We start from the raw sequence: 22860 nt of genomic DNA on the forward strand, positions 1-22860 counted from the left end.
AGACAATCTCATCATACCATCCCCTCCATAAACTTATTGAGTTCAGTATTAAAATAAGCTAGCTATTTTGACCCTATTACTCCTCTTGGAAGGCTGTTCCAGAACTTCACTCCTTGGATGGCTATAAACCTTTGTCTAACTGAAGGCTAAACTTATTGATGACCAGTTTATAAATTTGTTCTTGTACCAAGATTGGCCTTAAAGTTAAATAACACCTCTCCTTCCCTGGTGTTTATCCCTCTGATCTATTTATAAGGAGCAATCATATATCTCCTCAGCCTTTGTTTTCTTAGACTAAACAAGCCAAACTCCTTAAGTCTCCTCTCATAAAGTAGGTTCTCCATTCCTCTGATCATCCTAATAGCCCTTCTCTGCACCTGTTCCAGTTTGAATCCGTCCTTCTTAACATAGGAGACCATAACTGCCCACAATATTCCAGATGAGGTCTCACATGTGGCGTGTATAATGGTGGTAATACTTCCATATCTCTACAGGCAATAACTCACCTGATGCATCCTAGGATTGCATTACCCTTTTTCATAACTGCACCACATGGGGAGCCATAGTCATTCTGTGATTGACCAATACAACCAGGTCTTTCTCCTCCTCTGTTGCTTCCAACTTATATGTCCCAGCTTATAGCAAAAATTCTTGTTGTTAGTCTGTGACCCTAGTGCCAGTGGGCAAGAGGCTCATTGTTATCAAGCAATGAATTTCAGATGGCCTGACCTATTCAGTGTTCCCTAACTCACTATGGCTATAATCTGTATCTAAAAGATGTCATGTAATATGTCACTGAAAAGCTAATAACACTGATTCTTAATTTTCTTATGTGATATATGTACATGATATGTATTAAGAGTTATGGATACATGCTTGAATGATGACTGAAATGTGTGTAAGCCAGGCATGTCGGGGGAGATGGTAAGCAGGTCTGCTCTAGACCAAGGAATGTGTATTTGCATCTCAAACTAACCCAGTTGTGAGGCAGAGACAATGAAGGTCTATTTACATATTAGGTAAACAAAGCAGTCAAGGTAACAAGCTGGGGAGGGGACAGCTTCCAGCAGGGAAGAGAAATTTTATCTGAGCTATAAAGGCAGGAGGTCTGAACTTCAAGTGATAATCAACGGAATCAATTGATTGTATGCAATATTATTGTTTTATAAAATTGTATTGAGTGAGATGGCTTGTGAAAGCCTATGACACTGTTGATCAATATCATTGTAAGATGTATATATTAACACTATGTAAGCAATTATGGATAGTCATTAAAATTAGGCTTTATTGTCTGTGTCCAAACAAAGGGGGAAACAGGTCTATCCCAGGCAAGAGAAAACATCACAGCTATTTACCTGTCTCCTATGTGATTAAGCATAGTGGAATCAAAACAATGGAATTTGCATGAACATTCAAGGGGATGGGAAGCCCACAGGAAGGGAAAAAACAGCATGAGGTCATCCTGCCTTTTGAAACAAGGCAATTGAACTTTGGAAGGACAGAAGCCATCTTTAGCATCCATCCCTAGACAGACACAAAGGAACAGAGCTCTTGCAAGCTGAGAAGATGGCTCCTTCAATCAATGGTAGCAATGGTGAAGTCTCTTTAAACTGAAAATAGATAGGCAATGATTTTTCACCAAGGAAGACACAGAAAATCAGCCCCTTGTGCTTCTGTGGAAGGTCCTGACTAAGAAAAAGTCAGCCATGCCTGGAAAGAAGAAAGATTGGTATGAAATCTACTTTGTACAAATATTGTAGTTTATTAAGTTTAGTCTTAGCTGCTAAAAAACATATTTTATTTTGTTTTACTTGTAACACTTTCTATTTTCATTCCTTTATATTTGAGCTCACTTAATCCTATGTATGTTGTGTTCATTTTATTTTAATTTTTACTATAAACCAACTCAGTGCTATGTTTGAAGGGAAGGATGTATTTACCCCATTTAAGTTAAGATGTAATATGCTTTTGTCTCTTTAAAGGAGCAACAACACATTATTTCTCTGACTAATCTAGGTGAGGACTAGACACTTGGGGGAACATGGTTTTGGGAAAATTCAGGACTGGGAGTGTGTTGGGGTCACTTTATAACCAGTTGTAACCAAGTCTGGTGGAACCCAGAGTGGGACTGTAGACAGACTGTTGGGGTCATGGTTGCTGAACCAGGGCTGGCTACATTGCACACTGACACTTAGGGTGTGACTTGCATGCTTGTTGCTGACTGTGAGTGTCCCAGGCAGAGACCTACAGTAGAAAAACATTGTAGGCACTCAGGCTTACAAGGTAAGAGGTGACAACCCCTCACTGGTTTGGATTACGCCACAGACTATGACATAGTCCCTAAATGTACGGCCTTGCACTTTGTATTATTAAATTTCATCCCATTTCCATTACTCCAGTTTTCAAGATCATCCAAATCTCGTAGTAGGATATTTCAGTCATCCTCTATATTGGCAATACCTCCCAACTTTGTGTCATTTGCACATTTTATTAGCACACTCCCACTTTTGTGTCATGGTCATTAATGAAAATGTTAAATAAGATTGGTCCCAAGACTGATTTTTGAGGAACTCCACTTGTAACCTCCCTCGAGCCTGACAGGTAATCTTTCAGCATGACGTTGTATTCTTCCCATTAACCACTTTTGATTCTCATATTAATCCCCATTTTCTCCAATTTAACCAATAATTTCCATGTGGAACTGTATCAAACACTTTATTGAAATCAGGTACATTAGATCTATTGAATTTCTTTCATCTAGAAAATTGGTTATCTTCTCAAAGATAGTTTGTGTCAAACCAACCTGATGTCTATCTTTTGTAAAACCACATTGTATTTTATCCTAATTACCATTTAGCTCTATGTCCTTAACTACTCTTTCTTTCATGACCTGTTCTAAAAATTTGCATACAACTGAGGTCAAATGGTCCTGTAGTTTCCCATAGTATTTTTTTTTTCCTATTTGCAGTTCTCCAGTCATAGGATATGACCCCCTGAGTTTAGAGTTTCATTAAAATTTTTGCTACTGGGCTTGCAATTTCATGTACCAGCTCCTTTATCCAGGCCCCTCGATTTGGTCCCATTAAGCTATTTGAGTTTGACTTCCACCTCAGAAGTGGTCATTTCTATTTCTGTATCCTTATTCCCTTTAGCTACACTGCCTCAAGTTCCTCATTACCCTTATTAAAAACTGAGGCAAAGCATTCATTTAGGCATTAGGCCATATTTAAATTATGTTTACTCTACACCCCATCTGCTGTTCTTAGCAGTCCCACTTTTTCTTTCCTTGTTTTCTTTTTATTTATATGGCTAAAGAACCTTTTACTCTTTGTTTTAATTTCCTTTGCAATGTCCAACTCTGCTTGGCTTTTTGCAGTTCTGGTTTTTTCCCTACACTTTCTGACCTCCAAGGGGTAGCTTTTATTGCTGATCCATCCCTGGTAGGCTTTCTGCTTTCTCTTAATAACTTGTTTGAGGTACTTATTCACCCAATTTGGTCTGCAACCTTTCTCTACAATTTTTTCCCCTTGCTTGGGATGTAGGCTTGACATAGTTTCTGCAACTTTGACTTAAAGTAATTTCAAGACTCCTCCACATTCAAATCCTTAAGTTCTCCAGTCCTAACTCCCTTGATTCTTTTGAAATCAAGGACCCTGCTGCAGACCTGTTTTTTGTTTCTCCTTCCACTTTGTTTTATTGGAAGTAACTCATGATTACTCAAGTCAAGATTGTTTTCTAACCTGTTCTTCTATGAGGTTTTTGCTACTTAGCAATACTAAATCTAAAAGAGCTTTTGTTCGTTCAGCAATTATTGGGTGAAAAAATCTGTCGGCTATTACATCCAGGAATATCTAGGGTCTATCATTATCAGTAGCACCTGGAATATATTTGGACCTCTTTGACTGATTGCTTTGAAATCTCTGCTGTACAAATTCATCCTAACATCTTTCATATCAGGGATCTAGCAACTACGAGGGAATGTGGTATAATTAATGCAAGTGTTATATACAAGACACCATTATTATATAAGGTGAATTTCACATACCTTTTGCATGGCTAGGACTGAAAACCTGATCCATCAGCTCCTAAACACAAGCATCTGCTGCAACTGAAGAAGCCTTATCTGCTTCTAATAGTAGATCTGTAATCATTTCTATGGTCTCAGTCACAAGAGAGCTATATCACTTACAAATGCAAAGCACTGACAGCTGCCTGAGCTCTATGTACCATTGTAAAGGGTGAAAAGTAACTTCCCAGGAACTGAGAACTGCCGGGTGTACCCCCAAAAATCCATTTGGGACAAACAAAATTTCTCCTATTTATTAAACACTGTTTAGTTATGCACATTTAATAAAAGAATTGTACTAAACAATTTAAACTTCATTTTTTATGCAAGTTTAATTGGCTGCTGCTTGTTGCGACAGGTTGACAATGTTTGCCTGAAATGCCCTACCTTGTTAGCAGGTTTTTTTCTGTTGCTGGGGGGAATATTAAGTAGATTCTGCAGTTTCATTGAGACAGGTGGCTAGTTACTCACCTGAAAAGAAGAGAAGTGGAAATGGTAGTCTGGAGAAGAATGACCTAGAGTATGGACTGAACATTTATGAGATAGGAACCACTAGAACAGCCAAGGCTGAGAAGATGTGTTGAGTTGAGCTTAATGTTCTGTGAGTATGAATTTCTGTGATAATAAAACCAACCTATAGGAAGGGAATGAATTTGGATTCATCCAAACAGTGAGGACTGTTTCTATCTTTGGTAATGTATATGTGTTGTGTATTTTGTTTCCTGCCTCGCTGATTGCCATAGTAGTAGAATTAGACTATTATGGGATAGCTTGGCCAATTCTGGCTGGTCTTAGTTGTAGTTCAATAAACCATCTGCGTGTTTACATCTCTCTGTGTCCCTGTGCTTGTTTCTTTCTGAGTGCAAGTAACTTCCAAGGATCCAAACATAACAATATGCCCCCTTTCTTTAGTGTGAGTGCCTCAAACTTTTTAATGTAGTTATATTCACAACACCCCTGTGAGCTAGAGAAATGCTATTCCCATTTTACAGGAGGGGGAATTGAGGCACAGAGAGGCTAAGTGACTTGCTAAAGATCACAGAGAAAGTTTGTGCAACAGCTGGGAATTGTTGGTTTGAGAACAGATTGCAAATGGCACTCACTAATAATGATTGATGTGTGTATTTTATAGAATACTTGATATTTTATGAAATGGAGAGCCTGAAAATGTATATAATTGTTTGTTTGTTTTTTAAACACGATATTTAGAGAATCTCTTCACATCAAAGTCTGCAAGAGCTTATTGAAAACAAAGCTTCACAGTCTTACTGCGCTGACATGAGTAGCAAATGACAAGAAACTGGTGTCAGGACATAATGCAAAATCTGATGTCAGTGAAAGAGAATAAGAGAAGTCAATAAAAAATCCTGTTACTTTAATCCACTGTTTGAAGTTTAAATAGGATTTCATCAGTGCTGCTCTTTACAGATGACCTGGAAATCAAAACAAAACCCCACAAACAAACAAACAAAACCCAGAATGTATTTGTAAAACCACAAAAGTGTTTTATCTCTTTAAAGAAAATTTAACATTTTATTTTTACTACAATTGAGACAATTGCAGTAGAAAAAGTGTCCAGTAGTGAAGAGTATGTAAGGCCCAAAGCTTCTGATTGAGGACATTTATGGCTAACCAAAGCCCGCATCCACCACTGTTTGTTTTTATTTCTGATGTTTAAATCACAAATCTATGATCATTGCTACATTAGAATTTTTATAGGATGTGCATTTTGATTCATTTCAAGGAATAATATTTGTGTTAAAAATGTAAATGTATCTAGGAATAAGTGTCAGCATTTGCTCCAATGATTGTAAAGCTTTTCCAAATTGTAGTCCTGAATGTTTAAAAAAGGCAGTTAGTAGCACAACTATTTACAAAACCAGGAAAAGTAATAAATAAAAATAGTACATTTTCCTTTACTCTTTAGCTGCTTTTTTAAATAAAGGATTTATCTTAATATTACAAAGCAATGGAAATGGTTAAGCCTTGATGTGTCCAAGGTTTGGTGAAACTCCCAAACTGATTTTAGGTTTTACAAAACTAATTAGAGTAGGTGAACCTTTCTCCCTTCCATCCCCTATTCAAACTATCTAGATATTATTATTGTGGCCATCACAATCAGTGATATATGAGCTCTAAAAAAATTAAACACGTTCAAATAAAATGAGCACACACTTAAATAAAACATGCAGTCTGTAAGACCTCAATTCAGGAAAGCACAAGGAAGTGTCTTTGGGTATTAAACATGTGACTAAAGTTAAGCACATGATTTCCTGGATAAGGATGGACTGAGGCACATTCTTAGTGCTTTCCTCCCTTTTCTCATGTAGCATTGTGAGGGTATGATCGGTAAATGTCATGTTCTCTCTCAGGATAGTTATTGGGGAGTGGAAAGCTAATGTAAAGACATGGGTTTGGCTTTTCATTCTGAGGATGCAGCAATGCTATGCAGTCTGGCAGACGGGGAGTTAAATAGTCATGGGTCTGCTGGCAGAAAAACCTAACTTGCTACAATAAAAGGGGGCTCAGACAGTCCCAGCACCCCTGATGAATGCAGCTGTTGTGCTAGATCATGGAAAGGGAGGTTGTGTCTGAGACCTGGGGCCCAGGCCACTGAGGTCCTGCAAGATCAGGGCCTTACATTGAATTCATTAATGGACAGAGAACCAGCATCAGAGCATAGGGTGATGTTTCCTTAATCACCCCATGCTACTCTGAAAACAAGCTGCTGCATGTAACAACTGGAGCTGCTTCATGGCATTCACTTTCAGCTCTCGATACAGCATGCTACAACAGTTGATCCTGCTGGCAGAAAATGCATAGCTAGGTTTTCATTTGAGAGGAAGAGACAGAGCTGAAAATGATACAAAACATTTCTGGCAGCCAGCACTACCATTAAATGGACCTGAAGACTGAACTACCCCATAGGTGGGCCAGCTCTTCAAAATCTTCTCCTCTTAGCCACCAGCATCACCTCTGTCTTGTCCAGACTTGGTTTCAGCAAGCTACTCTTCATCCAAGTGCTTAGAGTATAGTGCTGTAGCACTGGGAAAGCTAGGTTGTAACGCTGTCTGTGTGTGATATGAAGGGGATCTGCAGTCCAGTATCAATGCATGTTCCTGGTCCTTAAGGGCCTCTTGTCTCTCAATCTCTTCTAGGAATTTTGAATATATCAGGACGTGCCAAGGACTGAGTCAATATGGAACTGCACACAACCCTCTCTCAGGTCTGTGTGTCCCTGTCAACTCTCAGGCAAATCAGAAACATCATGACCAACTCTGTCAGAGGTAAAGCATGGGACTCCCATATTTCTGCCAGGGTTTATAATTTTTTTTGGGGGGGTAGGGAGTGGGTTCTAAGTACGTGAGTGCACAGTAGGTTATTTCAAATTTACAGAGACGCCAGCAATAGTGAACTGCCCCCCTTTGTTCTCTCTCTTTGCAGGCCCGATTCACACTGGCACTGACCCACAATGACCCTCCAGCTAGGCCAACAGGGCTGCATGTGCGGGGCAAATTCTGTGCCAGCCCGAGGTTTGCAGGCCTGGGCCTGCTGTGGGGTCACGGCTGGCCCATGGGGCAGGTGTCTGCCCTGGTGTGTGTTTGGGTCTCACACAGGGACTTGGAGGGGATTTAACCAGGGCCATAGGGTGGCTAATTCACAGGATCTCCCAGCTGAGAGGGGGCCTCGGAAGCTATGGCTAGAAACTACCCAGCTGCCACGGGTTTGGGGCAAGGCTAGAGTTGCCCCTCTTCCACATGTGGGTTTCCCTGTTGACACAGAGCCGGCCCTGCTCGGTCACATGGTGCCGCCGGTCCCCTTCCCTGCCTGGCAGCTGGTGGAGCTGAGCCAGTCAAGTGACCTCGAAAGCTGGACAAGCTATAGGGAGGGGCCATTGCTCTCGGGCAGGGTAGACTGTGAGTGGCTGGGCGGGGCTGCTCAGACAGGCTATGATTCAAGCTGTTCAGGGGGCAACAGAACTTTGAAATTGTGCCCGCTCCCCACTATCAACAGTTATGTGTTGTCACTGAACTCTGTCAAGCGCTGCTGACAGATCTAGACATGTTAACAAAGTCAGTCTACCCTTCCTAGCTGAAAGGAGGTGATTCACTAGAGCTATTGGTGCTGTATCCTGGTCTGAAACCCAGCTGTAAGAGGGTCTGGGAAATTGGCAGAAATCAGGTGTTAATGTTCCCCCTTGGTTTTGCATCCTCAAGGGTGATTCAGTTCTTTGTGTTTAACTTCTAGCTAAAGGAAAGCCTCTACTATGAATTGTAGGTAGTGAAAAACACAAACAAAAAGCACCCTCCCAAACTTAGGCTAGCACCAATACATGTCCTACATATGGCACACGTACTTTGATTCTCCACTGGGTTGCACCTTGTGCAGTCACATACACCAGTGTGAAGTGGATGTAGAATAATAGAGTTAAAACAACTCATTTAGCCACACGTAAATGACTACACAAAGGACAAGGCCTTGGAGAATCAGGCCCACTGTGTTTATATTTTCATTTGAAATTCTCTGTCTGTCTCTGCTCCTTTACACAGTCATGTTTCTCATTCTACCTATGCTTTGTTCTACTTTTACCCAGTTTTTGCACTGAAGTTTCCCTCTCTACTTAGGGTTGCCAATTTTGGTTGGACATATTCCTGGAGGAATATATTTCATCGCATGACATAATCTTTAATTAAAGATTAATCTTTAACTCCTAGACGTTTGGCAACCCTATCTCTACTATTCTTCCCCTCCACTCCCATCACTCCCATAGTGTATGCAAGCCCAATAACATGTTTTTATCATTTCCAGTAAGCACTGTAAACACTCACCATTACAGGATCATTCTGTGTGGATAACCAAACAATATAATCTTTTATTGCACTCAGTCTTCTTCAGAGGAGTTTGGAATTTTGTGTGTGACTTCAGGGCAGCTGCTGGACTGTCATGCCGTCATATTTCTGCCCTACTTTTATTCCCAGTATTTAGGGTGTTTAAGATGGCAGTGGAATCCTAATGCAGGAATTACATATTTAATGGTGCAGTATCTTCATTCAACAGATTGTGAGTCACTTTATAGGCACACACTGCTCCACATATCACATTCTCCCTCTATACAGCTTTACAGTCATCTTGTCAGCAGATGTGGAATTGGCATAGAATTTAATTTACTATCTAGAGTGCTGCTGAACTGAGAGAATTTGGTATGCCTGGATATGAATGGGCAAGAGAAAGAACCCCAAGTAGTATACACATAGAGTGGAGGGGGTGATTAACTGATTGCCTCCTAGCCAAAGGAGGCAGAGTTAGGCCTTATAAGAAGAAGACTCAGTAGACTAAGAAGAGACAGGTCTTTCAAGTGGAGAGAAGCCCTGGGACAGGGCTTAAGAGTGAGGTAATAATGGAGGAAGAGTGCTACAAGAACAGGTCAATTTCCTGCAGGGGAAGCCCTGAGATAGAGTCAACAAGGGAATTATAGTGAATCTGGAGGAGGCAGAAGGGCTATTAGGTTGAAAATTTGTTTGGACTTTCATTTGGACTTGTTTGTGTTACCCAGAAGAGGTTTAGACTTTTATGTGACTTGGCTGGAGGGCCAAGCCATGAAAGACCCAGAGGGCAAGTCTGAAGATGCAGGCTGAGAGATCACTGTAGGTCTAAGGGAGAACCTAGCAGGGTGCCAGAGATAAGGCCCCTGTGCACAGTGCTGTGATGGAAACCATGGGGTGCTGCTATGCTGGAAGACAGGGGATATGTAATGACTAAAGTGTGTATGTAAATTTTACTTCTCTGACTTTAGTAGTTGTGAAAAAGATGATAAAACTATTTTTTTAATTTGCATAATGCATTAGTGCAGTCAGTTGTAACTGAGAAATGCAGATTAACATCTATGATGAAGATGATCTGCTAAAGCGTTCCTTGAATCAAAATGGAAAGGTAAGCATGAATGTTTCTGCTGAGGTTTTCAAGAATCTGTTATAGTATTTAATCCAAATGTTTTAGAAGTTGACGTGTTTAACTCTGTGTGGACACTAACAGCACGACTAGATGAAACACTAAAAGAATTGTCTCTGATTCTTTGCAATGGACACTAAAACTACCCATCATTCCTTATAAGGACATTACTGACAGATAAGATGATGGTAAGATATTTTTTGGAAAAGAAAGATGAACATTTTCTTTTTCCGGAACACAGACTAGAAAATTACAACGGTGCCCAGATTTTACAATGAAATTCAAAAGCGTGAGGAAATCCATCTTTATTTTGAGCTCTCTAGGGAAAATGAATAAGCCCTGGTTTTCAACTGAACTTTCATCTAGTTTTGCAAACCCAGACAAAGGTCATTGAGGACCCTAGGATGATTCTGGTTAATCCAAGCCTTCTTTCAAAAGAAAGCCCCCTTGTTCTAGATTAGGAACCCTATTCCTTAATTTAGACGTTTTCTGGGGAGGAAATAGTGGTCTTCAAACCTTTTAAGGAGAAAGAGCAAGCCGTTGTACAACTGCTACCTCCCAATCTTCACAAGCATTTTCTGGAGAGGACCCCCTCCCCTCTGCTAAAACAATGGGGCATGCTCTGCTTCAGAATACCATGATCTGGGTATAATTTAGGTCTGTAGCCACAGTCCAGCTGGGATTATTTCTATCTCTGTTGCTGAAGGCATGGCAGTTGCTGTCATTTCTCTTCCTAAGAAGAGCCTTCTAGAACTGTAGGGCAGTAGACACATCAACTTGAAGAACAGAGACTGGGGAGGACTCAGGAGGCCTTTGTGGCCTCCTTGGGGAACTGGAGCCCAATAGACTGTCTGTCTACACAACTATTTAATAGGAAAGCTTTCAGCTATTTTAAATATGAAGCTTTAACAGCTGAAGAGAACAAACCTTCATTTGAATCAATAGATATCTTTGAATGAGCAGACAACAGCAGTTCTCGCTGAGAGAAGCGTTGATGGTTCCTTCAATATGTGAATTAATGGGTGAATATTTTTTAGGCTGAAATGCTATCAGGCTTCATGTCCCTAATGCTTGGTAGAGTCAAATTTTAGGCTTTTGACTGAAAGAGGAAGTGTATTTTACATGGTCTATTTTATCCTGCAAAATCTTTTTTTTTAAAAAAAAAGGGGGGGGGGAGGAGGGAATTATTGCGGGACTTTCCTTTTGTGCACACGTAACCACCAGCAAACAACAAAACAAACCATCATCACAAGTAGATTTATATTCTATTTAGACTAGCTGAAAACTAAAACTCAAGGAATTTTTTAAAAAGAAATAAAACCTTTGACTTGCTGTGTGAGTCTTGAAGCAGAATACACCACCAGATTAATGTTTCCTCACTCAGGGCTTGTCTGTCTTGGGTGGGGAGGTGTGAAAGGGGAAATCAACACTATTGATGTAGCTATGCTGATGCACAATACTGACAAAAATAGTTTCTTTTGGGATATGAAAGTTGGTTCCCACAACTCCAGAAGATTCAAACATCCTGCAGCCACCCTTTCCTAATTTTTCTCTTCTGCCAGGTGCCAGGCTTAAAAAATGGTGCTGACTGGATTAGGAAGGTCAAAGACCATATACATGCAATGTCTTTCCTGGGAAGATTCTTCAGCCCGCAACTGTAATATAGCCCCTGTGCTGTAACTTGTAGGGGTAGTGTGGTATAAACTAAGAAAATTTCTAAAGTTGCAAAACAAAGTTTTCCTTTTTGTTTTGGGACAATTAATCTCCTCCCTTTTCTTTGAAAGGTCACTGATATATGTGCCTGTATATTTCACATATATAACTTTAATCTGGTGAGTGCTGTGAGCTCTAAAGGCTTGTCTACACTACAGACGCTGTAGCTGTGCCACTGTAGCATATACACTTGCTGCTATAGTGATGGAAGGGGTTTTTCCACAGCTGTAGTCAAGAGGCAGTAGCTAGATTGACAGAAGAATTCTGTCAACCTAGCAGTTTCTATAGCAGAACTTAAGTCGGTTTAACTGCATCTCTCAGGTATGTGAATTTTCTACACCCTTGACTCACAGTGCCTTCTCTGAGGAGCAAACTCAGGACTTTTAGATTATGAGACTGACGTTCTGCCACTGCGCTGAGCGATGTAGATAGGGCGATCTTAGTTTTAGGTGTAGATCAGACCCGAGACCACCTGGTTAAATTACTGTTCTTTGACAGGAAAGACCATGTGGGTGAAAATCTACATCTTGATAAAGAAACAGCTGGGAGTTCCTGTCCACACCGACTTTCCATCTCCTGAACCTCAGCTGGAGATGATTCTCAAAGAAGAGAAAGAACTATGAGAAGAAGCATTCCCAAATGATTCCTCTCTTTCTCTCTATCCTAACGTCCACAGCACCTGCAGAACAAAGGAAACAGCTCTGAACCAGGGGAGGGATCCTGACTGAAAGGAATTCAGCCAGTAAGACTGCTGAAGCATGTGGTGAAAGAGATCTTCATTTTGAATTCATTTAGCTTGTTAAGTTAGGTATTAGTGGTGTTTTACTTTTTTCTTATAACCAATCCTGATTGTTATTCTTCATTACTTGTAGTCTCTTAAAATCTATCTTTTTTGTAGTTAATAAACTTGTTTTATTGTTTTATCTAAACCAGTGTGCTTATATTGAAGTGTGTGGGAAAACTCAATTTGGGATCACAGGATTTGTGCATATCATTTTCTATTCATAAAATGACAGACTATAAATATAAGCTTGTATTGTCCAGGAGAGAGCTGGGCAGTACAAGATATACATTTCTGGGGGAAAGTCTGAGACTGGGAATTTGCTGGTATTGCTCTGCAGTTTAATTTATGAGTAGCTGGTTATAGCACTCATAGAGTATAACTGGGAGTGACTTACATGCTTAAGACTGTGCGCGAGCAGACCAAGGAGTGGTAGCTCTCATAGCAGAGCCATGTAAAAGGCACTCCAGGTTGGAGAACTGAAGGGACACAGGTGTTCATCAGTCCAGTTTGTACTCTGGATAATGTCATAATGGCAAGAAGGAGTAAATGTGGCAGCATGAAAGACTTTCTATAACCACACCAGAAAAAATGTTGGCTCCACTGTTGGCTTTAAGAAACAGGAGAAACTTGATTGCTGCAGAATCAAGGAACTCCGTTGGTCTTTGGTGAGCTAGTAGCCTCCATAATGAATGGAGAGTAAAGAAATCCCTGAAGGACTGGAAGTTGAGAGACTATACCACCATGTTCTGCCATTGTGTCTGGTCACACAACACAAGCTAAGTGGAATCAGCATGAGTTAGTTCTTGTATGGCAAAATCCACAAGGAACGTACACAACATAAAATTGCTTATGGCCATTGAATATCCCATAACACTTTTTATATTAAATTGGTGTTCTCTGGAGCCCTGGCTATGTTCTATTTTAGGTAATCATGTTCTCACTAGCAAATTCCCTCTGGAAATTTCAATTGCACACAATACTTTAACATCACAAAGCAACTCGAGACAACGGAACATAAACTGTTATATTTCACTCCACAGATGGGTATGCTTCATTGGTGATTGAAATTATCCTTGGGTATCATCTGTAGCTACATGTGAAAGTAATGAAAGGATACATTACTGTTACTCTATGAAGGGGGTCATAGAAGATTGGGGTAGGAAGGGACCTCAGGAGTCATCTAGTCCAACCCAAAGCCTATAGGTTATGCCTATAAGTGAGTGATGGAGTTTAAGAAATTAAATGCTGGAGTAATTCTAGGAGCAAGGTACTGCAGTAAAATGTTTCAAGGGGAGAGTTATAGAGACGTGTTTGGAGCAAAGGTCTGGGAATTTGGACCTATGGAGTGCTAATTTTGGCTCTAACAATAGTTTCCTATGTGGTCTTAAGGAAATTAAGTCATTTTGCCTCAATTTCTTGGTCTGTCAAATGGGGATACTACTACTTGCCTGCATCTCAAGTCTATTTTGAGGACTAGTTAGATCATCTTTGCAAAGTACTTTGAATATATTCAGTGTTACATAAGTGTTAATTAAGTTATTTACCATGGATTGTAATCCTGAAGTTTTACGCTGAATTCTATTACCTTCCACTGCAATGTTTAACAAGCAATACCATTCTGTTACTCCTATGACCTGCCCTAGCAGCCTACTTTACTTGCCACAACCTTTTTGTCTGTGGCAGGGCTCATGCACACTGGTTTGATAGTGTTGGGGATTCAAGCTGGGTTTATGCAAACAAAACCTGTAGGTATTGATGGGGAAGCCCTTTAAATAAATAACTTTATGGACTTCGCAAATTATAAAAACTTGTCCTGCTACCCTTATCATTTTGATTTACTAACCTTAGGTGTGGTTTTACAAACTGATTCTCATTCAGTGCCAGCAGGGAGCCTGACTGAATTGAGCAGGGCTTCCCAGGGGAATACAGTTTCCCTGTATGAATTGGATGATCCCTGTTAGGTCAAATCTGACCTTCAGTTTATTGTTTGTAATGAAAGGTTTAATTTTGAAATGTCAGACAAATACATGTCGTTTCCATGCAGGTGTAATTGTAACCACGTGGGTCCCAGGAGATTAGAGAGACAATGTGGGTGAGAATCTCTCTGCTGGTAAGAGACGCAAACTGGAACTACATGGTTACTTATTATATGTGCTAATTACTGAGGCTAAACAAGCTGTTCCTTGCATTTAGGCATGAAGGTGGGAGCTCCTTTCCCTGACCAGAAGAAGAGCTCTGGGCGGTTCCCAAAGTTTGCCTTTCTCATCCACAAAAGTGGACTCAATAAAAGATATCACCTCCCCTCCTCCTCCCAGTTTTAAAGAGTATCAGACTCACAACAAGGGCAAACACATTCTGCTGCAGCCTCTGCAAGCCAGACCACGTGGTGGTGGTGCCGGGAATGGAAACAGGAAAGAAAAACTGACTTTCAGCAAGGAGGAAAACGGCTAGTGCGAGACTAGTTCTAAACTAGGGGAGAACACTTCACAACCGCGACTTTTCAAGGGCTGCCGCTGCTACTTCCCGGCTGTGGTCGTCACGTGGGTGAGGAAATGGACAATTGTAGGCCAGGATGCGATCATGTTTAACTACGAGCGACCGACTTTTTAAATGAATGAGCCAGTTCATTGTAGACTAGCTCTCTGGGTTCATCAAGAGAAGGCGAGAGAGGGGGTGGGGAGGGAGCCGAGTGTCCCGCACGTGGTGGTCGGTGGAGCAGTGGCTGGGGATCCAGGCCAGCCGGCGGTGAGGGGGCAGCCCCCGGAGCTGGGCGTGATCGGTCGGCAGCGGAGGGGAATCGTGTTCTTCTGCCTCCTCCTCGGTCGGCTCTGCGGAGAGAAGGGCGGCGGGGCTGCCCCGGTGTGTGCGGGGCTCCGGACTCGGTTGCTCGGAGAGCGCTAGCGGGAGCCGGGGAGGGAGCCTGGCTGGGAAGTTGGTTTCTGGTGGGAGCTGAGCTCTGGCAGGAGGAGGAGGAGGAGATCCCACGCCCTGTCCTCAGGGAGGCTCCCAGCCCGGCTCACGGTGAGGAAACGGGCACGGGGGGCTAGGTGACTTGGGTGGATGTCTGCGTTTGTCCGCGGGGGGGAGGTGAATGCACTTCTCAGCTCAGGTGACTTTCTCTGGGGGCGGGTAACCATGAAATGCACTCGATTCCCCCCCAGGGTCCCTCAACCTGGGCTCTGTCCTCAGCGAAATTACCCCTTCCCTGAAGCCAGGCACTAGCTCTCTCCATGGGGCTAGGGTTTGCCAGGAGCTGTGGGGCGGCTCGGACGCGGGTCCCATCAGAAAACATCCATCCTGCTTTCTCTGCCAAGGAGAGGGGCTGCCAGTGTCCGCGAAGACGGATGCAGGGTGAAATGTCAGTGCGCCTATAACGTTTGCCAGGCTGGAATAAGGCTTTCGTATTGAGGGTTAAACTAACTTTTTTTCTCATCTTGTCTTCAAAGTTAATCCGTCCATTCACATCCGTTTATTTTAAGTAGAATTGTAGTGATGGCTTTTACAAGCTGCCCTTGAACTTAGGTCCTGATCCAAGCGGAAAAAAACTTCCACTGACTTCAGTGGGCTTTGGATGAGTCCTATAATAGCTTAATGGGTTCCTCGGTTTATCAAGGAATGAAGACATGTATAGAGCACCTCAAAACCGAGACAATTTATCAAAGTCTTGATGTAAACTTACTATTATTATTTAATCATTCAAGCTGTTTCATCATTTACTATTTATTCACATAAGGTATTTTCATATAACTGGTGTTTGATCATATAGATCATTTGACAACTTCTGAGTTAAGTTTTGTAGTTTCCGGTACAGTTTTGTTCCCCAGAACAGTTAAGTGTATGTAAATGATGTATATCATCATCATCACACTATTGTCATAAATATAACTAATTTATTATTTTAGGGGCATGCAAGTGGCAACTCAGCAATGAAATACACTTCAAAAATCTCCACAGGGAATAATAGAAGAAAGTGAAATGGGTTGTTTTTTTGGGGGGAGAGGGCATGGAAGGGTTTTTTTGTTTGTTTGTTTGTTTTGGTTTTTTTAAGGATGTGTTATGAGACAATTTTATCATTATGAAGTTCAAGGCACTCTGTAGCTACTTTGTTCTGTGATAATGAACTGAGTGGAAAGGTACAAACCTTCTACCTTTCCACTGGCTAATTACTTTTTAGCAAATATTGGTGCGGAACAGAAATCGAGAATTCTGGACACATCTTCAAAATAAAAAATTAAATAGTATCACTTTTTTAGGTAGCAGAGTGAGTGATTGGGGTAAAAAAGCAAGTCATCTTGGTATACTAATAGCACTTTGATTTACTGCAATCAATAAACAAGATCCCATATTAGAGTGTAGAGAAATTATGAGAAGATTTTGGTTTTTGTCTGTCTAGTTATGTACACAAACTCCAATTCTGCAAATGTTTAAACATGTTTTTGACTTATCACATGGTAATCCCGTTACCTAAAGTTAAACATGCATAAGTGTTTGCAGGATTGGAACATCCAGGTAGTTTTAAGCGAGCATGTCTTCTTATTACTGCTCTATCTCCCTCTTTCCCTCCTATTGTTTGGTACACTTCCTTGTGACTTGTCATAAATTGAACTGTAAAATCTTCATGGCAGAGATTAAGTTGTTTTATGATGATTTACAGCATTTAGCCCAAGTTCCCCCAATCATGATTGAAGAAGGAAGTACTGCTCTCTGTGCATGTGCTATTTTTACATAGCCCTTGTGCAGATGGGTGGGTGGAGAATCTCATGAAATGAGGTAAATAATTGTTTCTCTCCTGAAGTGACTTTTTTGTTTGGTTACTACCTAATTAATGTGAATTCCTTATATATGAAGCATTTAAGGGGTAGATAATACACTGAGACTGCCAAATCGTACACCAAAGATAGGGTAAATAGGAGCACATAGTTTACCTTCTGTATTCTGTTCATCCTGTACAATACATGGCATAGTATAAAGTGCATTAATAACCAGGCATAATTGCTAGAACTGTATTAAGGGAAATTGGAATAGAAAACTGCTAAAAATGTGCAGCTGGGATGAGCTGAGGTTGCTCTGGCAATGTTTGTATTTGGAATTTCCTGAGTGTTCTTGAAGCCTTAATATTTCTCAAGCTCTAGGGGTTGGAGGAGTTTTGTTTGTTTAGATTTGTTTTTAACTTTAGTGTGGCTTTCCTCTTTAAAGGGATTTAGGATTGTTATTTGAAGGCTCCATTTTTGTTTCAAATTCCAGTGCAAATGTGGAACTTTACAACTAAGGGATTTTTTTCTCCTCATCCTGAGATATGTGAAAGTTATGTTGGCTTCTTTACTCATTGCTGGTAATTAGGGTTCTGAAAGCCAAATGATGCCTTCAGTTACATTCGGGCACAGCTGTATTACAACTGGCCTAGCAATTTGAAGAACTGCTGAAATGTCAGCTTTCTCTCGTCTCCCCCTCCCAAACCCCCATACTTCTGTCTTCACTGGATTCCCATGCAATCAAAATGGCTACCATGTGCCTGTGCTATTTGACTGCTTCACTGCCTTTTAATTCAGTGCCTTTAATCAGCAGTTGTAAAAAAATTCAAGTTTTCTGATCTTAGAGAGAAATGCGTGCCTGCAACTGAATTGACACCTTGGCACCGAAGAGATTCCGCCTGAAAACTACAGAACATGAAAAGAGGGAGAATGGACATGGAAGGCAAGAAACTTAAGGCTAAACCATCCAATACGCCACAGAGATCCTCTAGATTCCTCACTTTTATATGCCAGGAAAGGTAGGTTATACAATCCAAGGACTGGATGTTGAATCTAGAAATAAGGTGCAAATTTTGAACAGTGAGGGTAATGAACAACTTACAAAGGGTCATGGTGGATTCTCCATCACTGGAAACTTTAAAATCAAGATTGGTCTTTTAGAAAGATATGCTCTCATTGAACCACAGCTATTGAATTTGAAGCAGTAACTAATTCAAGGGATTACTTTTATGTAATTCTACATATTATAATTAGTAGTTCTGTGTGATACAGGAGGCATGACTAAATGAGAATGGTCCTTTTTGGCTTTATCTTCTGTGAATCTATGAATCCCTTAGATTCAGAATTTGGATCCTTAAACTAATCTTTCTTCCCCTTCTCTCCCCCACCCCCCCATAGTAAGGAAACATTTTCTAAAACTCTTCTTTTATTGCTAACATTGATTTGAAGGCTCCCAGTATAGCTAAGACCTAATGTAAAGAATCTGCTGCTTCTGACACCATGTTGGGCATTGTGTCAATTAAACTTTGTCTTGGTGGGAAAACTTGGTGAGAATTTTTGGAAAATTTCTCTAGCATAGATAGAGCCTCTCCATTCAGATCTGAATGTTTTCTTATACAAACATTAGTTCTCAACCTTTTTTCACCCGAGACTGCAAACTAGCCATGATTTGTTGTTGGAGGCCACCCATCCCACAATCCTCTGATTGCAAAGGATTGTAGGTTAGATGAGGTGAAAGCATGAGTATTGATTGGTTGAGTGTGCTGAGTCTGCATGGCGAATGGTGAGTAGGTTGTGTGTGGAGGGATGTCTTGCTTGACAAGCATGGGTTTGTTCTTCCTTCCCCTCCTTCTCCCCCATCCAAATAGTCCGCAGTTAGGCTGCACTACATCAAGAGGCTGTGGCGCTAGCTTCATCTGTCCTAGAGATTTTCAGTGTTGTAACTTGCACAGTGTGATTTAATCCGGTATCCTGTTTTGCTTACCCACAGTGCACTATATTGACAAGCAGCATTTGCTGCAAACTTTGCAGTGTCTGTGTGCTATTTTGTCAGTGTCTGCAACTATCCCATAGTGCTCACCTAGGTTCTGGAAGCAGGAAAATGAGTATGGTGAACAGTGTGCATGGTACAATTTTGACTGGTTCCAATGACTGATAAGAATAGCTCTGTCCAGTATTAGGACCCAAGTGTGTTTATGAAGGGCTAGGGCTATGACCTTCCACTTGAAGTTGCTCTGGTAGAGTGTCTGCACCTTCCTCCCATCTGTGTTCATGGAGCTCTGGCATATATTTGGGTGAGGACTGACACCTTTGAGTGTCCATACTTGAAAAGGTGAGGAGGGGGATTTCTCTTTCAATTGCTTTAGTAACTTTTGTTCTTCAACTAATGACTTATTTTAATTTCTTGTGTTTCTAGGATTCAGAGCTGGAAATAGACTAGGCCAGTATACAGGAGGACATTCCTCCATGGAGCCTAGCAATTTCTCCCCAGCATGCCAGAGCACTACAGTGGAGTCGCTAGAAGATGCACTGTTCTTCAGGGGAGGCTAGGGGAAAACGTATGTGTTGGAGCACTATGGAGAGGTAAGTGGCTTCATCTGTGGTACTAGGGGTTGTGGTAGTTCTACTATGTATCTTCCAAGTAATGACCCAGTTCTCTTTTCTGTTTTCAGGAGTGTGTGAGGCATCACTGATGTAGCAAGTGGACATCTGGGGCAATCACCAATAAAGTAAATGCATAGCAAGGGGGTTGTCTCAGTGTCTGTGTCCCCCTCTCTAACTGTTAATCTTTGTCCTTTTCTGATTTTGAGGAGAATCCTAAGGGGGGGGGGGGGGGGCAATGTTGCCAAACTCCCGTAGTTGACTGTTTGTTTCTTTCATTCTGTTTCTGTGTTGACTTTGATTTTGGGGGTTAGGATGTGGTAGTTATGGGGATGTTTGAAAGTAGAAGTTACTCAGATACTCCATGCTCTCCAGTTGCATGTGGATTTGCATGCTAGGGATGAAAAAAGTGGCATGAGTGCCAAATATCTCTATTGCAGACAGAACTGGGAAGTGCCCTTCTCAGCTCTGGGACAAGAGTGCTGCTTGTGGAGAAGTAAAAGGGTGAGAACTGAATGCAGTGGGATTAATTAGGAGTTGTGGCAGAGGCGGGAGCTGCTCTTTCCTTCATTTCTGCTCGGCCCTGGTGACTAGAGTATTTTACCAGATGGTGCTTGTCCTGCACTGGGATCTATCTCTGTGGATTAGATCTAAAATCTGAGGGGAGGAAAAACAAAATGGCTGTACGTTAATGGAATGGGGCTTTCTTCTTAACCATCTTAGAATTGACAATATTACTAAATACTTTTTTGCTCTTAAAATAACTTGGAATATTAAAAATTAATGAATATGGGCTCACCATAAATTTTCTAAGCTCTCCTTTCAAATTCAGTAACTGAAAACTTGTTTCTGATTACCTCTGGAGTTCTGTGCTGAAAACAGATACGCTCACGCTTGCTCTACTAGCTTTCTGTATCACTTATAAAGTCTCTCTCAGATCTCTAAGGCCTAAACTTTTTGGTATGTATCTTATTACGGAATTCCTCCATAAGTGCCTTTATTGAAGTCAGCGAGCCAGATTGTGACCCCCTTGATCTGTGCAGGGAGGGATTCACCACTACAGTGTGAGTGCTGCAATTAAGCGCTGGTATGGAAATACCAGACGTGCCAGAAAATGCCATTCGGACTCCCCTAAAGGGTGCTGGAATGGCATCCTGGAGCATTCAGGCAGGGCTTGAGCACTATTAGCCACACTTGGCTCATCCCTTCTTTGTGCAGAAGAGGGGTTGGGGGACTCCCATGGCACTGTCTCACCCATTCTCCCTCCTCATTTCTTGGATCTTGCAGAGACCCCAGTTGTGTATTTCTGGGTTTGTTCTTGGAGAGTCAGACTGGGCTAAGGAAAAAGTGGAGTTGGCTCAGAGATGGGGTGGGAGGATCAAGTCTCTCAGACTTACATTAACATTCCCACATCGCCCCCATTCCCAAGATTCCCTGCAGCAGTTAAGGTCAAGTAAGAGTCCCTGATAGTGTATTTACACTGGAGCCACACGGTCAAGGAATTAGGCATACAGGGTGACCTGGACTTATAGCTAGCATGGGGACATGGGTTCCACTCAGATGGCTCTACTGAGGTTAGAATAAACTTTGTCATGGGGGAGGAGCAACCCTTCCATCCCCTCAACAAGCAACGGGGAACTAATCTCTGAGTAATCCTTCCAGAGAGTTCCTCTGTCCCACCCCTACCACACACACACAGTCTGTCACAGCGTCATGGCTGCTTAAAATGTTTTGCAGTAGATTTGTGGATGCAGATGCTTTATTTTATCTACCCTTCTGATTTTTCATAGATGGATTACAAATCATCGAGTTAACTAAATTGCACTAATTATTCAGGCTAGGCAGTTTTAAAATTGTATAATGTAGCTGTAAGGCTCTGTTCAACAGGCACGTAGTCTGAGCTGTGCTGTCTGAAGTGAAACTTGGCCTAAACATAAACACACAATAAAATTCAAAACAACACATGTATCAATAAACAGAGAATTGTACTGACTTTAATTGATACTGTTCTTTTCAGCTGGGTGTATTACTAAGGCACACAGTGACTAATGCTAATTTGTGTAATTCCTCCCGCCTACCCCATCTTTCTTCAAGAAATAAAAATATATGGGAGTTCATCTTAAGATTTCCCTAACAAAAACAATGTAGAATTTGCAATATCCAAAGCAGAAATTTTCCCAATTTCTTATTAATGGACTATCTTAGCCTCCTACCATCAGCAGTAATACTAGATATCTTCCTACATGTTTGAACTATATCACTGAAAGGGCTGTGCTAGACACTGGAGGCATACTTTCATTAAGGGGCCTAATAAAGTGTTTCTTGTAGACCCCAAATATTAAATTGATACCCAATGGAGGTTTAATTCCAGCAGGTCCCATAGGGACAGAGAAAAAGGAACTGGAAAGAGAAGCCAGAAAACTGCAGATATTTGGTTATTGGGGAGAAAAATTCCCATTCAGTACATGTTTTCAGATTGTTTGTCTTTATTTTAATGAGAAATATAAACCTATGCATCCTGAATAGCTCTGATTTCCAGTGTCTGGTAACTGCTAGAGCAGAGTTTCTCAACTTTTTTGATACCAGGCACTGACTTGCTGTCTTCCTAAACTGTGTTAGGGAGATCTCAGGCACTGGTACCAATCCACGGACTGGTCATTGAGAAACACTGTGCTAGAGAACTTATTTCTTACCAGTATGCATTCAGATTGTGGGCATCAAAAAATGTTACTTGTTTTGTTCTAAGTTGTTATCCAGACTAACATCAATGTTATGCAAATAACACTTCTTTTTGTGGGGGATATAATTAATTGTTTCTTTTATAAAGAAAAGGGGATCCAAAGTCTTGATTAAGCAGGAATGCTTCTATCTGTCAGAGCTAATCCTGTGGTTGTGCAAACAGTACACTTGTTTTAGTGGCTAAAGTTCAGATACAGGGAGTGGCAACAATAAGTAGACTTGTTTTGAGTCTCCCTCCTCCCTCCCAAAGAGAGATG

At 41.2% G+C, this 22860-nt stretch overlaps 1 protein-coding gene and 1 long non-coding RNA gene across 4 annotated transcripts in view; both read left to right on the plus strand.

The window, feature by feature from the left end:
* Positions 1-4302: 4302 nt before the first annotated feature.
* On the plus strand, positions 4303-12624 carry LOC137151501 (uncharacterized). The gene is made up of 3 exons (XR_010919289.1): positions 4303-4667; positions 7225-7353; positions 12227-12624. It is a non-coding gene; the product is annotated as an uncharacterized lncRNA (long non-coding RNA).
* Positions 12625-13812: 1188 nt separating this feature from the next.
* The window catches only part of CHST9 (carbohydrate sulfotransferase 9), a 114170-nt gene continuing 105122 nt past the window's right edge, over positions 13813-22860 (plus strand). Inside the window, exons 1-6 of one of the 3 annotated variants that reach the window (XM_067546307.1) lie at positions 13813-13834; positions 14557-14622; positions 14706-15533; positions 18109-18282; positions 19680-19846; positions 19936-19992. The gene's annotated coding sequence lies outside the window, so the exon portion shown is untranslated. The remainder of the gene's footprint in view (positions 13835-14556; positions 14623-14705; positions 15534-18108; positions 18283-19679; positions 19847-19935; positions 19993-22860) is intronic. The other 2 variants (XM_067546315.1, XM_067546324.1) reach the window with 2 other exon arrangements.

This window comes from Emydura macquarii, unplaced genomic scaffold, assembly GCF_026122565.2.
Source record: "Emydura macquarii macquarii isolate MOO-44397 ecotype Brisbane River unplaced genomic scaffold, CSIRO-AGI_Emac_v2 contig_212, whole genome shotgun sequence".
Classification (NCBI taxonomy): Eukaryota; Metazoa; Chordata; order Testudines; family Chelidae; genus Emydura; species Emydura macquarii.